At 35.3% G+C, this 15,597-nt stretch overlaps 1 protein-coding gene across 1 annotated transcript in view; it reads right to left on the bottom strand.

Annotated features, from left to right (window-relative positions):
* Nucleotides 1-15,597, bottom strand: part of AGBL1 (AGBL carboxypeptidase 1) — a 979,047-nt gene that overhangs the window by 495,241 nt on the left and 468,209 nt on the right. The window lies entirely within an intron of this gene.

The following is a 15,597-nucleotide window of genomic DNA, read 5'->3' as shown; positions in this document are numbered from 1 at the left end:
AATAAGATGTGGCACATATATACAATGGAATATTACTCAGCCATAAAAAGAAATGAAATTGAGTTATTTGTAGTGAGGTGGATGGACCTAGGGTCTGTCATACAGAGTGAAGTAAGTCAGCAAGAGAAAAACAAATACAGTATGCTAACACATATATATGAAATCTAAAAAAAAATGGTTCTGAAGAACCTGGGGGCAGGACAGGAATAAAGATGCAGACATAGAGAATGGACTTGAGGACACGGGGAGGGGGAAGGGTAAGCTGGGATGAAGTGAGAGAGTGGCATGGACTTATATACACTACCAAACGTAGAATAGATAGCTAATGGGAAGCAGCTGCATAGCACAGGGAGATCAGCTCAGTGCTTTGTGACCACCTAGAGGGGTGGGATAAGGAGGGTGGGAGAGAGACGCAAGAGGGATGAGATATGGGGATATATGTATATGCATAGCTGATTCACTTTGTTATAAAGAAGAAACCAACACACCATTGTAAAGCAATTATACTCCAATAAAGATGTTAAAAAAATACAGCAAATCAGAACATGTCCCTGCTGTGCTTCAGGCTCACTGGCCTTACTTTATGTGCCATGAATGTGCCATGATGCTTCTCACCTTAGATCCATTTCTTGTGCAGTTCCCTCTGCCTGAAATGCTTTTCCCTTATACCCAACTTCCTGGGTAACTCCTCCTGGACCTTTAGTTCTCAGTATAGATACCCTTTCTCAGGGGGATTTTTCCCAGCCCCCCTTCACTATGAGTGGTAGACCCTCTTATCACTGGGTACTTGACAACTCTGGTGTAGAGGCTAAATTTGGTTGAGTATTGCCAGACAAGTGTCCAAAAAAAGAAACTCATCAAACTCCAGGACAGGTAACGTGAAGGCCACACCTAGACAGTTATAGCCAAAATGTCAAAAGACAAAAAAAGTTTTGAAAGCAGCAACAGAGAAGTGACTAATTTTATACAAGAGATCCACAGTGAGATTAAAAACTGATTACTCTTATCAGAAACAATGAAGGTCAGAAGGCCATGAGATAACATACTCATGCTCATGCTGAAAGAAAGAGGCTGCCAACCAGAATCCTATATCTATCAAAACTATCCTTTAAAAAATTTAGGAGAGATTAAGACAGTACCAGATAAACAAAAACTGAGAGAATTAATTGCTAACTGATGCACCCTGCAAGAAATTCTAACATTCTAAAGGAAGATCTTCAGGCTGAAATGAAAGCAGATTAGGTAACAAAAAGAATACACACGAAAAAAAAAGAAAAATACACTGTTAAAGGTAACTACATAGATAAATATAAAAGATAGTATAAACCTATTTTTAGTTTAACTTTTTTTCTCATATCTAATTTAAAAGACAACTGCATAAGTAATAATTACAATCTGTGTTGATGTGTGAACAATGTATAAAGATATGATTTGTATAATAACAGCATGAAGAAAGGGGGAGGAAATGAAGCTCTTTAAGAGCAAAAGTTTATGTACTGTTGTAATTCAGTTTATGTACTGTTGTAATTCAGTTTATGTACTGTTGTAATTCAGTCTGTATTAATCTGAACTACATTGTTAAAAATCAAGATATTAATTATAATCCCCAGGGCAAAAACTTAGAAAAAAACAAAAAAAAATTATGAAAGCAATGACAGATTAATTTAAATATTACAGTAGATAGCATTTATTTAACACAAAAGGTGGCAGTAATGGAAGAATGGAAGAATTTTTAAAAAGGACATAGAAATATACAAAACAAATAGCAACAAGGCAGATATAAATCTTCTCTATCAGTAATTGCATTAAATATAAATGAATTAAACCATTCAATCCAAAGGTAGAGATGAGTAGAGTGGATTATTTTTTAAATAAATGTTACAGTTATAACTTGTCTACAAGAGACATACTTTAGATTGAAAGACACAATGGGTTAAAAGTAAAAGGATGGAAGAAGATATGCCATGGAAATAGTAATCAAAAGAGAGACTGAGTGGCTATACTAGTATCAAACAAAATAGAGTTAAACTCAAAAACAGTTACAAGAGACAAAAAGGAATATTACATAATGATAGTCAATTCATCAATAAGATATAACTTGTAAACACACATGCACGTAGTAAAGGAGTATCATAATATATGAAAAAAAAAACAAACTGAAAGAACCAAAGTGAGAAAGACAATTCTATAATAATACTTAGAGATTTCAATTCCTCACTTTCAGTAACGGATAGGACAACTACACAGAATATCAACAAGGAAACATAAGACATGCATAAAACTATAAACCAGTTAGACTCACAGACAACTATAGAACACCTCATCCAATATAGCAAACTGTACACATTCTACTGAAGTGCACATGGAGTATACTCCAAAATAGATCACATGATAGGCCACAAAATAAGTCTCAATAAATTTAAAAGATTCAAATCATGCAAAGTATGTTCTATGATCAAAAGCAGATGAAATTAGAAATCAATAGCAAAGGGAAATTTGAGGAAATTCACAAACATGTGAAAATTAAATAATGTACTCATTATTTCAGTCAAAGCAGAAATCACATGGGAAATCAGAAAAATCATTAAAAGAAATGAAAACAAAATGTACCAAAATTATGGGATAAACTAAAAGCATTGCTCAGAGGAAATATAGTTGCAAGTGCCTATATTAAAATAAATAAATAAATAAAGATCTCAAGTCAATAATCCAAACTTCCATCTTAAGAAACTAGAAAAGAAAATAAAATTAAACCCAAAGCAAAAAGAAGGAATGAAATAATAAAGATTAAAACAGAAATCAATGAAATGAATGGAAAAACAATAGAGAACCCAGTGAACTAAAAGTTGGTTCTTGGAAAATGTATAAACCTCTAGTTAAACAGACAAAAAAGAGAGAGAGGGAAGGAAGGAGAGAGAGAGAGGGAGAGAGGGAGAGAAGATGTAAACTACTAAAATAAGAAATGAAAGCAGGAACATTATTATTAACCTTACAGTAATTAAAAGGTTTATAGGGCTTCCCTGGTGGCGCAGTGGTTGGGAGTCTGCCTGCCGATGCAGGGGACATGGGTTCGTGCCCTGGTCCGGGAAGATCCCACATGCCGCGGAGCGGCTGGGCCCGTGAGCCATGGCCGCTGAGCCTGCGCGTCCGGAGCCTGTGCTCCGCAACGGGAGAGGCCACAACAGTGAGAGGCCCGCGTACCGCAAAAAAAAAAAAAAAAAGGTTTATAAGGACATATAATGAACAATTACACACCAACAAATTAGAAAATCTAGAAGAAATGGACAAATGTTGGGAAAGATACAACTGCCCAATCTAAATCAAGGAGAAATAGAAAATCTGAATATACCTATAATAAATAAAGACATTGAATTAACAGTTGGAAATTACCCACAAAAGAAAGCCCCGGACCATATGGTTTCACTGGTAAATTCTACTATACTTTTAAAGAATTAAAATCAATTATTCACAAACTTTTTTAAAACATCAAAGAGGAGGAAACACTTCTCAGCTCTTTCTATGAATCTGTATTACCCTGATACCAAAACCAAAGGCATTACAGAAAACTAGATATAAGTATCCCTTATAAATACATGTATATCTAAAAATTCTCCTCAAAATACTATCAACCAAATGAAACAACATATAAAAATGATTATACATGTTGTTCACAAACAGGTGGGATTTATTCCAGGATTTGAAAGTTTGTTCATCATGAAAATCAATGTTAAAAATCAATCAGTGTAATACACCATATTAATAAAATAAAGGACAAAAAAATACATTATCATCTTTGTAGATGCACAAAACCATTTTTCAAAATCCATCACCCTTTCATGATAGAAAACACTCAAAAAACTAAGGCTAGAAGGGAAATTCTTCAACATAATAGAGTATCTATTAAAATCCCACAGCTGTTATAATACTTAACAGTGAAAGACTGAAATCTTTCCCCAAAGATCTATAATGAACCAAGGATGTTTGCTCTCACCACATGTTCTCAACATTTTATCAGGAATGCTAGCCAGAGAAATTAGGTAAGAAGAAATAAAAAGCATCCAGATTGGAAAAGAAGTGAAATTACCCTTACTGGCAGATAAAATAATCCTGTATATAGAAAATCTTCAAGAATCTACAAAAAAAAAAAAAAAAAAAAAATAGAGCTAATAAATCAGTTCAGCAAAGACACAGGATGCAAGATCAATGCGCAAACATTGACTGTATTTCTATACACTAGCAATGAATGATCTGAAAATAAAATATTAAAGCAATTCCATTTATAATGGAATAGCATCAAAAAGAATAAAACACTTAGGAACAAATTTATCCAAAGAAGTGCAAGACTTATACACTGCAAACTACAAAACATTATTGAAAGAAATTAAAGAACACCTAAATACATGGAACAACATCCTCTGTTCATGGATTTGAAGACTTAATATTGTCAAAATGGCAATACTTATCAGATAGATCCAAAGAGTCAATACAATATCTATCAAAATTCTAGCTTACTTTTTTTTTTTTTCAGAATTTGACAACCTGAACTTAGAATTCACATGCAAATCCTCAGGATACAGAATAACTTAGAATTCACATGAAAATACTCAGGACACAGAACAGACTAGACACTCTTGAAAGAGAAGAAGAACCAAGTTGAAGGACTCACACTTGCCAATTTCAAAATAACTACAAATGAGAAAAAAAAAAAAAAGTCTTTTCAAGAAATAGTGCTAGGAAAACTGAATACCTAAATGCAAAAGAATGATTTTGGACCCCTATCTCATATGACACAAAAATTAACCCACAATGGATCACAGGCCTAAATACTAGAACTGAATTACAAAACTAGAAAGAAACACTGGATTACATCTTTGTGACCTTGGGTTAGGCAATGGTTTCGTAGATATATTATCAAAAGCAAAAGTGACAAAAGAAAAATAAATTGTATTTCATCAAAATTTAAAATTCTTGAGCATCAAAGGACACCATCAAGAAAGTAAAAAACAACCAACAGAATAGGAGAAAATTTCACAAATCATATATATCTGATAAGACGAACCCATTAAAAACTGGGCAAAGTACTTGAATACACATTTCTCCAAAACAGATATACAAATGACCGATGAGTACATGAAAATATATTCACCATTATTAGTCATTAGGTAAGTGCAATTCCAAACCACAATAAGATACCATTTCACACACTAAATTAAAAAGGATGGCTAAAATTAAAAAGTTTTAAAATGTTAGAGAATGTGTACAAATTGAAACTCTTACACATTCTAGGGCAATAACTTTTTTTTACCTATTTTGCAGTAGTCTTGCAGTTACTTAAAATGTCAAACATAGATTTCCCATATGACCCAGCAGTTTCACTCCTAAGTATACACCCAAGAGAACAGAAAAAATATCTCCACATAAAATCTTGTACGTGGATATTCATAGCAGCGTTTATAAATAACAGCCAAAAACTGGAAACAAGGCAAATGCTTATCAGTGAATGAATGGATAAACAAATGTGGTATATCCATACAATGGAAAAATATTGAGCCATAAAATGAAGTGCTAAAAAGGAACGAATTGAACGAACCTTGAGAACACTAGGTTAAGTGAAAGATCCACATATAAAAGACCACATATCATATGACACTATTTTTATGAAACGCCTAGAATAGGCAAATTCATAGATACAGAAAGTATATTAGTGATTTCCAGGGACCACAGGGAGGGGAGAATGGGGACTGACCGCTAATGGGATAATGAAAATGTACTGGAATAAGATAGTGGTGATGGTTGTACCACTTTGTGAATATATTAAAAATCATTTAATTGTACACTTGCAATGGCTGAATTGTATATGTGAATTATATCCCAATTTTTAAAATGCAATTATAAAAATTGTGAAAAAATGTATTATGTATTGTAGATACTCCATTAATTAGTTCCTTAATCACTGAGGTTTTACTCTATCAGCCTATGTCTATGTATTTACATACTGAAACTTGGAATAACCTGTCCTTTTAAAATTTATTAATAATCTATTTGAAAACTAAATATAGAGGAGTCTTATGAACAATGTTAGAAATTCTTAACTACAGCTTGCTTTCCAAATTTTCTCATATATACCAAAGTCATAGTGATGATGCTTTTCAATACATCTAACATACTGAATACAGTTATTTTAAGAATGACATCAATTTTGTATTATCTTATTTCTACTTGTTTATTACTGAGGGTCTTGCTTTAATTATGTCAGGTGTTTCGACTTGCCCTCAAATTTATTGCCTGTTATGTGAATCTCCAACTTTCATTTTCAGAGGTAAATCACAATGTGTTGGTAAGTTTTTTGAAACCTAATGACCATCAGGAAGCTATGAGACAAAGACAAAGCTTCCCTCCACAAACCTATGTATCATAAAAGGATTTTCCATCAGCCAGCTCCATAAAGCTCTTAAGTCCCACCTGTGTGATGGACGTTTATCTGCTTATTCTTCAGGAGAAGAAAACAGTGGCACTTTCTTCAGTCGTCCATTTTGCCTGGCCAGTCTGCATGGCCCCAAACTTCTTAATTATCTAGCTTTCTCACGACTAACAGAAAAACTGCTCAGAGTGGTGAGGGACAAACTCTTGAGATCACCAAGGGAGTTACACCTGAAAAGCTGCTGGGTATTAGCAGATGATATCCCTGGTGCTGTGATATGATGTGAATTAATTTGATCTCTCAGAAGAACAAGGAACATTCCCCTGCTCCCCATGATTTACATAACAATTGAATGTTTCCGCTGCTAACCAGATCACTACTTTCACTGAACACCTTGCTGTCAGTTTAAGATGGCAGAATGATTTATTTACAATTTTAGCTTCCTTCAATGCATTTAAGATGCACACTTCCTACTAGCTAAATCCAAGCTCAAAACCTCATTCTATGGAACTAGTCAAGAAATGAACTACAATACCAATTAGTGGACGTTGCATTTTATGTCTGACATTTCACAATAAATGCGCTTCCATTCAATGTGCACTCCTTCTTTTTACTCTGAATCAGCACTGTTTAAAGCTTCTACCCAGAAATCTTGCTCTGGGACCTTTTCCTCAATTTTTAAAACATTCCCTTGTCTAATCTCGGCTTCGCTACTTCCATTTCACGTTGTTCTAACCCTCAACCCTTCTAAAACCTATACCATTCCTCTCTCCTGGAATCCCAGCCCACCCCATATCCCCAGATCTCCTGCTTCATTTAGAGTAGATTAGACAATTCTCAGAACTAACAAGGGTAAGTCTTTCTACTCTAGGCAAAAATCATCATTACTTCTTTTCACTGCCAACTATTCTGTGGGCAAGAATTTCTAGGATTCCTATAATTGTGTTTAAATGTTTGTACTAAATAAGAACTTTGTTTGCTATGTATAAAAATAAATAGTGGTCCCTTTACCTTCTCCCTTTAAAAAATTAGAGAAGAGAAGCTCAAAGTTGGAGTCATTTTCTGGTGGGAATGAGGGGCTTGGGCGAAGAGGTGTGTCTGTGTCTGTGTGGGTGGGGGCTCCAGGAGAGCATTTCTGAGGATGAAGACATGTTGGCCCAAGTCTTTTCCTATTTCCATTCAAAAAAACAGAGGGTATGAGCTGCCTCATGGTGGTGTTGTGAAAGGAAAATCAAAATAGAGTCAATATTGCTAAGGGAGTTCTCTAAAATGGAGCCAGGAGGCCATTGAGGAAGTGTGATTTATACACATCTCAGCCCACATGGAATCTAACCTTTTGACCGCTTATTGTCCTAATACAGGCAACCAGAACATCTACCCAATGTTCCAGAAATTCCACATACTTGTTGGATCCTTAGTCTAAAATTACTCGTGACAGCTTATCCCTTAAGGACAAATATTTCCTTTCTTATGTCAGACTACAGCCTTGTGGTTTTTGCCTTTATAAACCCCTGATTCTTTCTCTTCCCTGGAATACACTTTCAGCTTTACCTGAGTCTGTGTCTCCTGGGTTGCAATTCTCAAGACCCCAAATAAAGCTCTTTGTTCTTTGTGGCCTTTATAGTGATTATTGGTCAAAAGCACTCCCCAGGGGCAGAGCAATATGGAAAGAAAAACTACAGGTTCTACTTTGGCAATCGACATTTGCTCCATGCTTTATTACCCCTTTAAGAAGCTCTTCCTCGGTTCCTTTGTTTCTGATAGTTTTACAGAAAATGATGTTAAATAAGGGGATATTCTTGGATTATCCCAAATTGATGATAATTACCCCCAACAGTATCTTGTATTCTTTGAAAGAATAAATAAAAGTAAAATACACTTGCAATTCTCCAATATTTCAGGGATGTGTGAGGGTTAGAAAAATATATATGGGTATGGAAGCACCTTAAACAATAAACGAATTATATAAACATAAAATAATACTGTTATTTTATCATTACTTGAAGGTTTAATCTCCTCACAATACCAGTTTCTAAACCAAATAATCAATCAAATCGTGGGAGAAATCTGGAAGAAAAGTCTGGGATCATCTGGTTCAAATTTCTCATCAATAGGTGAGAAATACTCTTGTCATAGCTGAAAGTTTTTTGTGTTAATTCTGATTCTAAATTATTCAGTGTTATTGAAGAGGTATTTATGAAGCAATCTCTTTGTACCAAGTACTGTGATAGGTACTAATGATACTCAAATGCAAAAATGCCTTAAACATAATCCTAACTAGTTCACAGTCTAGTTATTGAGGCCTGTCTACCAAAAACCATAAATATGTGAAGGAGATATAACAGGGATATGGAAGCAATTAATTCTGAATCAGGGGTCAATTATAAAGACGAAAGCATAACAGCCATTTATAATTATAAGTTAATGTGCTATGTCTCCCTGGGATATTTCTAATTATGAAATGAAGGACTCTACCTTCTGTTAATAGAATTTCCAGTGTCTGCAAAATCTTAATGGAAAGGATTTTTGTTTAGACACAGAAGACTGAATATACGCAGTCATCCATTATATCTCCAAGAACCTCCCCCCGCCAAAAAAATTACTGTAAAGGATTTGAAAATATTTATAAATCTTCAAACATACAGAAAATAGGAGAGGAGATGACAGACAAGAAATATCTAAATATTGAGAGATGGAAAGCAGATGGTCTAGTGGTATGTGATTTAACAGATCAGAGATCTCTCAAACTTATATACCAAAAGGAAGCAAGCCAATTTACAAGAGAAAAAATCAGAAACTGTGTGCAAAAAGTATCTCTTCCTGTGAGACACACAGAAAATGTCTAAACACAGTATTGGTTGAAAGTCTTTATGAAAAGTAGTCAGGCCCTCAGATCCATGCCCCAGGTTATATGACAAAGCAATCTTCCTTCCTCCTTTAGGTCTGAAGACTAGAGATTTATTCTCAAATGATTAAACTATACAGGCCCCAAACATAGGGACATCAGGCACAGCTAGCAGTAGGGTGCAATGCCATACTAAAAACCAGAGGACACTGTTATTTCATGCAGTGAAAATAAAAAGAAATATTCTTGAAACTATCAAATAAAAAAGCCAAATTTCCTTCAAAGGAATGGTAATTATATTGTGAGTAAATTTAACATTATTAATAATGAAAACCTGAAGGCAACAGAGAAAAAATTTCAAAATGCTAAGGGAAAACAATTGTCAAATTAGAATTTTATATCTGGATAAAGTATCATTCAAGTGAAGATGAAATGAAGACATTTTCAGACCTAAAATGAAGTTGAGAGTTTAGTTCTCATAAATCAGTACTGAAGGAACCACTAAAGGCTGTATTTTAGTGCAAAACAACAACAAAACAAGCACACAGATAAGGAAGTAAGATGCAGTTGGAAAATTTATGTAACTGCAGATATAAAAATAGCTGACTTTGTCTCAAGTGAGTAAAACTAAAGTTAAAACAACATAAATGAAGGTGGGAAAGAGTGTTTAATGACTAGTTAAGTTTGCTAATGTCCTCATCTCATTTGAGAAAGTACAGAGATACTGCATAACTTTAGGTGATTTAAGAAACTTAATTAAAGATTTCTTTTTTAAAAGGCATTAGTGCTTTGTAATTCTGAAATATTGGAAATGTTTTATTTCTTGTATGGCAGTTACATGAATGTTAATTTTGTGATAATTTCATTTTCGTTGTGTGCAATTTTCTGTATGTATCCTGAACTTCAATATTTTTTAATTAGGAGAAATTTAAAAACACAATAAAAATATAATTAGTAGTTTCCAGACTGGTGAAGGGGAAAAACAAAGGAATATTTTTAAATTGCTAAACCAACAGAGGTAGGAAATGTGGGATTAAAAAAACGGAAGCAAAGGAAAAATGTTTAATAAATAGCACAAAATAAGACGGAAGGAATTAATCCAAAGTGATCAATGCTCACAATAAATATAAAATTAAGTAATCTACTAAAAGGCAGTACTATATATTGAGTTTTCTAAAAACAAGCAACCAAAAAACCCTGCTATATAATCTTTAGAAAATGAACACTTAAAACAAATTACCAGAGAAAAATTAAAAACAAAAATTTAGTGAAAAAAATCACTAAGCCTATTTTTATCTGATTTAGCAATACTAATATTGGGGGGTGGAGAATTTAAGGCAAAAACATTGGACAGGACAAAAGAGTTCCAAGGAAAATTAATATTGTTTTTTTTTAAACAAACTTTTTAAAAAACTGTTAGATCAAATAGTAAAAGAGAAAAGAGAAAGTTGGATAAAATTTAAATAGCATGATCAAAAAGCTTCTTATTAAATAATTATGTTCCCAACAGAAAATATGCCCATCTTTATACCATATATTGAATATCTATAAAAATTTGTCAGGGACTATGTCATAAAGAAGACTCAATAAATATTAAAGAATAACCCCCACAAACTGATTCACTTTGTTTTAAAGCAGAAACTAACACACCAGTGTAAAGTGATTATACTCCAATAAAGATGTAAAAAAAAAAAAAGAATTACCGCCACAGAGTCCAGGTTCCCTGACCACCATGGAATTGAGTGAGAATGAAATAGAAAAAAGCATCAGCTTAAAATTTACAAAAAAAATTATTCCAACAGTGATAATCACCTCTACCACTGTCTGGCACCCCAAAACAGAATCTAATCAGTTCATGGGTTAAAGAAATAATGATGTAAATTTTAAACTATATACAAATATAATAATGCTTATCAAATATCTTTTGTAAAGTTACATTTTAAAAAATGAGGTGAATTAAAACAAAAAGACTTTTGTTGAAATCAAGGGTCAAGGGGGTAGGGGGAGGATGGAATAAGTCCAAAGAGAGAAGATGAATGGAATACACACAAAAAAAGAAGAAAAAAAGTAATGAAATGGGTAAAGAAAAATGATCAGCAAACCCAAAATTACATAGGAAAAAATGACTAATAAATTAGACAAATCTCTACTACTACATGAAAAATTAATCATAGCAAAATTATTAATCAAGATGAAGAGAAACACAATATAATCCTTAAAGGAACACTGAACTGAGAAATTCTCACAACCATGAATGTGTGTACCTCTGACAACATCACTTCAAATACAAAAGCAAAAATACTTAAAAGCAGAAATTGATAGATCTCAATCACAGTGGAGGTATTTTTTAAACAAACATCTCACAAAAGTTGTAGCTCAGCCTGAAAAAAATTATAATAGAGGTGTTTTGTTTTTAATTCTAGGGTGTTTTTCTGGGTGGGGTGTGTGTGGGGGGGTTGCTTTTAATTAATAGGGAACTTTAATTAACACTTTCTATAAAAACATTGTAAATTAGCCATACACAGACATAGAACAATTAACCAAAGAAAGCAAAGAGAAAACCCTAAAGCAGAAGCAGATAGATAGATAGATATAGACAGATAGATAGACCAACACTAGTTGTAATTTTAGAGAAGAAAGGATGGAAATTAGATTTTGACTGGATACAGGAGGGCTTTAACCCTTACCCACAATATTGCCTTTGTTTAAAAATAAAACCCTGAAGCAAATATGTAAAAGTGCTAAAATTCATTAAATAGTAACATTAGCTTTAAGTGCGTTCCTTACATCATTTTCTATGCACTACTTATGTTTGAATTTTCTAAAACAAATAAAACAAACACATGAGTAATTGTGGCTTCTGCTATATTTACATGAAATGAGAATTACTGAGACTTATTTTTTTTAAAGTGCTCCAGAGTAAAGAACAAAGTATGTATTTTTTAAAAGCAAGGATAGTTCCAAATAAAATAATTAACTGCGTAGGATGATGAGATCCTACAGCAGCAGTCATGCAGTGTGGATGTCTGTACTCAGGTAGTTATGACACTACAGTATCTGTACACAGTCTCATTTCTGGATCCCATTCAGCTACTTGGGCATATGGTATCAGGGTTCACTGCCTAAGACAAGATGTTACAGAAGCTGAGCAGGGTGTAAGTATTTGGTCCCACCTCTAACAGGACTGTATCCTGCTTATCAGAATACCAAGCATAAATCCAGTATGTGTTGGGTAAACCATTATTTCTTCATGGTCAATCTTGATGCTTCAGGAGAGGCTCACATCACATTCAGCTCTCAAGGCTGAACACCTGACCTGGGTATAACCAACCAGAGTGCCATGTTTCCTCATGCACACCGACTGGTTTATGGATATGCAAACGACTCAGGCTATGTCAATCAGAGCTTTCCCCAGGACTGCTGTTGAAACTGTCAAGGAAGAGGAACCCTATCTGGAAATCATGAGTACCAAAAGTTTATGTATAGTTGAAGCTTGTGGTGATCATCTTCTACCATCTAGGAAGCATAACTAGGAAAGAGAGAGGTGAAAGGATTAAACAGAGGGATGAGAGAGGAGAGGAAGTCCAATGTCCCCTTGTATTTTTCTGATAAATGAGCACTGAGTCTCATTTTAACTTAAACTAGTTTTCATGAGTTTTTGTTCTGAGTAAAAGGTTCCTGACCCTATTATCCCAGCCACAAGAATCAGACCAAAACTCAAGAATTTTCAAGGCTAATGAATGCACTGATGCAGAAGCAGGCTGACATTCCCATGGCAGTGATAGATTTTTCAGGGTCATACCTGTTTAACTTTGTGATCAGTGGCATAGAACTCTGAGACAGCTAGCAGGATGAAAGTGCAGCCTGAGGCAGTGGAACTGGGATTTTTAATTGCGTGAACTACCTACCCTGCATATTAGACCCACAGTCTCATTCTCACTAGGACAAGCTTAGATCCTCAGCCCAGAACTGAGACACAAACGCTCTAGCACACTACTGTCCTGCAGAACCTATAAAACCAGCATGGAAAAAGCCAGTGGAGGAAGGGAAATGACCATACTCAACAGTCAACTTTCTTTAGGTGTGAATATAAGGGAAAGGACAGAATGACCTACAAAATTCTACTCTTTATAGGAAGCATCTTCTAGGAGGAGTGAGATTACCTGAAACCATGAGAGCAACCTTGATGTCCCAGAGGCATGTCAAATGAAATTTGCTTAAAATAAAGTCTGTCATTCTCTGTTACAAACATGACCCCTCCCCCAAACTCATCCTGTATTTACCACACAATGAAGTGGGTAAACTGTAATCCCTTTACAGCCAGTACCTAATCTATCTTTGGAAGAAAATACTTGATAAACACTGAGTAAAAGGCATGTTTCCCCACCCTTCACCTGCTGTCCCAGGGTCACAAGGGGCTGGGTGTCAGTAAGCACCAAGGGTTCAGAGAATAAGGAACAAGCGCTCTGCCTGTGTGTGGGAGAGGCCATGGGGGAGTATGTGTTTTGTAAGAACCAGTGAAAGGAACAGTTTCACATATGGATAAATATTGTGTAAAAATCCACAGCACTATAGAAGAAAGTGTGTAGACTCAAGAAATCATGAGAACTTAAAGCGTCATGAAATCTTGGAAATACTGGGGGACTTTAAAACTTCCACAAGTCAGGAAAGTGGGCTCAAGGCACTTTTCTGATTCTCAAGGATCTAGGAGACTCCACCTGACAAAAGGTTACCCTGCTCTTTAAATGATGCCATCATCCTTTGGCATGCTCAAGGCGTCCTCAGTTTTGCTCTCTTGCTCACCACTCATATTCTACCCATCTATCTTCTTCCATGTGCCTTCTAAATCTCTCTGGATATCCTTCCCTCAAAGCTCTTTCCTCCCCACAAACTCTTCTTCTTGTAGTCTCCATCTTTGTTTAGTTCTACTCTCTACCCAGCCCCCAAACAGAAAACTCAGTGACTCCTTATATCCTTCTTTCCTTATAACCCCTGGTCAGCATGCTGTCTCTAGTCTCCTGAATGTTAGTCCTGCTTCATCTCCACTTCTACCATGCTAGTCGAAGCTTCCACCAACTCTTATCTAGAAATTGCCTTCTTCCAATCTTCTTCATCCTCTCTACAGGGCCACCAAAATGACTTTTCTAAAATACATATTTTATCTTAACCCACACTTGCTTAAAACTCATGGATGCTTTCTCATTGCTTTTATTATAAAGCCCACACTTAGCATGTCATAGCATAGAGTCTCACCCCATGTCACTCCCCTCTATACTTCACCAGCCAGACTGAACCATTTGCAGTTCCCAGAACACAGTCCTTCACATTTTCTACTTGTGGTTCCTTTTGCTGCCCCCTCCTGCCTGCTGGACAGTTTCTACTCCTCTTCACAGGCATGAACTCCTCTATGAAGTTTCTCCAAATACAGCTCAGCACTTTTCTTCTGTACACTTGCATCACTCCATGTATGTCTTTGTCTTGACTTCTTTCACTGTGAGTTATAATTCCACTTACACAAATTTCCATGAGCATTTTGAGGACAGGGAATCATCTCTAAGTCTCCATCCCTCAGGCGTAAATGGAAATAAAATCCACCTCAAAGGGCTATTGTGAAAACAAAGAAAATTCATGAATATATGGTATTTGGTCAGGGCCTAGAATATAATATTTTTTGCAAATATTATTTCTCTTCTCTTTTCTGTACTCCTATCTCCCACATATACCCAGAACCTAGCCTAGAGCCTAGAAACTCCTCATTAAATGTTTTCTGAATGATGCCCCCAAAGTTAACTTTATCTAGTGCTTTATAGTTTGCAGAATGCTTTCACTCACATTAGTTGAGTTTATCACCAGTATAAGCATATCCCTTTTCTTCACCGACCACATCCAATCAACCTCTCTCCCCCTAACAATTATATTTATGACTTCTGGAAACCACCGCCCTTCTCTCTGTCTCTTCTGTCACAGATCTGCTATATCCCTTTCATTGGAAGCTGAAAATGTTATCACTTAGCTTTAAAATTTGCTCCCCTTGGAGTAGTACCCACACATATTAACCAAAGTGTTTAATCAAATATGCACTGTTTGTGTCACATCCCTGCCTGAAAGCTTCACTGGCTCCCCAGAGCTCTCTGGGTAAAACTGGGACTTCTTGGCAAGGCTTACAAGGCCCTTCGTGGCCTGGTCCCTAAATGTACCTCCAGCCACATACCCTCCCACGAATGTTCTTTCTGTGATCAAATCCTACCAAATCTCTTAAAATTTTCCACATAAACAAGGTGGTTTCAGGTTCCCCTGCTTTCTCTCATGCTAGGATCTCCATCTAAATAAT

This window comes from Physeter macrocephalus, chromosome 11, assembly GCF_002837175.3.
Source record: "Physeter macrocephalus isolate SW-GA chromosome 11, ASM283717v5, whole genome shotgun sequence".
Taxonomy (NCBI): domain Eukaryota; kingdom Metazoa; phylum Chordata; class Mammalia; order Artiodactyla; family Physeteridae; genus Physeter; species Physeter macrocephalus.
The sequence above is the reverse complement of the archived record's forward strand: the minus strand, read 5'-3'. Positions and strand labels throughout refer to the sequence as shown.